The 2040-nt window shown below is 47.9% G+C and overlaps 1 protein-coding gene across 2 annotated transcripts in view; it reads left to right on the top strand.

The window, feature by feature from the left end:
* The window catches only part of LOC122555823 (ubiquitin carboxyl-terminal hydrolase 47-like), a 36137-nt gene that overhangs the window by 18844 nt on the left and 15253 nt on the right, over nucleotides 1-2040 (top strand). The window lies entirely within an intron of this gene.

Genomic DNA, 2040 nt, shown 5'->3' with positions numbered 1-2040 from the left:
CGGATACAGTAAATGATGTGTGTGGAGGTGCAGGTGAGTTTGCGACGGATATGGAAGGATCCATTGGGGCCTTGGAGGGAGGTGAGGGGAGAGGTGTGGGTGCAAGTTTTTCACTTCTCGCGGTTGCAGGGGAAGGTGCCGGAAGTGGAAGTTGGGTTGGTGGGGAGTGTGAACCTGACGAGGGAGTCGCGGAGGGAGTGGTCTCTCCGGAACGCAGATAGGGGTGGGGAGGGAAATATATCCCTGGTGGTGGGGTCTGTTTGGAGGTGGCGGAAATGATGGAGGATGATACGATATATCTGGAGGTTGGTGGGGTGGAAGGTGAGGACCAGTGCGGTTCAGTCCTGGTGGCGATTGGAGGTGTTCAAGGGCAGAGGTACGGGAAGTGGAGGAGATGTGGTGGAGAGCACCATCGACCACTTCGGAGGGGAAATTGCGGTCTTTAAAGAAGGAGGCCATTTGGGTTGTTCGGTATTGGAATTGGTCCTCCTGGGAGCAGATGCGGCGGAGGCGAAGGAATTGGGAATATGGGATGGCGTTTTTACAGGGGGCAGGGTGGGAGGAGGTGTAGTCTAGGTAGCTGTGGGAGTCGGTCGGTTTGTAGTAAATGTCTGTTGAGTTGGTCGCCCATGATAGAAATGGAGAGGTCTAGGAAGAGGAGGGAGGAGTCTGAGACGGTCCAGGTAAATTTGAGGTCGGGGCGGAAGGTAAAGTGGACGGAAGATGTAAAGTGGATGAACTGTTCAACCTCGTGGGACCATGAGGTAGCGCCAATACAATCATCGATGTAGCGGAGGAAAAGGTGGGGGGGGTGCCAGTGTAGCTGCGGAAGATGGACTGTTCCACATATACGACGAAGAGGCAGGCATAGCTGGGGCCCATGCGGGTTTCCATGGCTACTCCTTTGGTTTGGAGGAAATGGGAGGATTGGAAGGAGAAGTTGTTAAGAGTGAGGACCAGTTCAGTCATTCGAAGGAGGGTGTCAGTGGAAGGGTACTGGTTGGTACGGCAGGAAAGGAAGAAGCGGAGGGCTTGGAGGCCTTCATGATGGGGGATGGAGGTGTATAGGGACTGGATGTCCATCGCGAAGATAAGGCGTTGGGGGCCAGGGAAGCGAAAATCATGGAGGAAGTGGAGGGCGTGGGTGATGTCCCGAACGTAGGTGGGGAGTTCTTGGATTGTTTTGGCAGTCGGGTATAGAAAGGAGGTGCTGCAAAAGGTGCATGAGCTACCACTTGGAGGTCATTTCAGAGTGAGAACAATTCAGGCTAAAATACAAAAGTGTTTTGACTGGCCTGGACTACACAAAGGTGTAGTTGAATTTTGCCACACATGCCACACAGGCAGTAATAAAACCTGCACATTTGATACCAATTCCGGCATTTAAGGAACCTTTCACAAGAGACTTAATTGATTGCATAGGCTCCTACCTCAAACAAAAAGTGACCCAGTCAGATCAAGGATCAAACTTCACATGCAAACTATTTAAAGAGGTAATGGATAACTTGCAAATAAAGCAATTTAACTCTACTGCATACTATCTGGAATCACAGGGAGCGTGAGAGAGATAGCATCAAACACTGAAGACCATGTTGAGGGTTTATGGTCAGCATTATCCAGATGATTGGGAAAAGGGAATTCCTTTCGTACTTTTTGCGACCAGAGATACACTAAATGAATCAACCAAATTCAATCCATTTCAATTAATTTTTGGGCACGAAGTAAGCGGACCATTAAAATTGGTTATGGAGAAATTAATAACTCAGAATTCAGAGACAATTCATTTGGAAGATGTGTCAAATTTTAGGGAACGATTAAATAGAATTGGAGAGCTGGCTATACAGCATTTTAAAAGTGTCACAGCATGCAATGAAACAGGAAGTGGATAGGAAATCACAAATTCGCAATTTTGCAATTGGGAATAAGGTATTGGTGTTATTTCCAGTAACAAGCGGGCCTTCAAAAGTACAGTTTACTGCATTTTATCAAATTGTGAAGAAATTTAGTGAGCCAAACTACTTGATAAGGACAGCAGGTAGG

Source organism: Chiloscyllium plagiosum, chromosome 13 (assembly GCF_004010195.1).
Source record: "Chiloscyllium plagiosum isolate BGI_BamShark_2017 chromosome 13, ASM401019v2, whole genome shotgun sequence".
NCBI lineage: Eukaryota > Metazoa > Chordata > Chondrichthyes > Orectolobiformes > Hemiscylliidae > Chiloscyllium > Chiloscyllium plagiosum.
The sequence above is the reverse complement of the archived record's forward strand: the minus strand, read 5'-3'. Positions and strand labels throughout refer to the sequence as shown.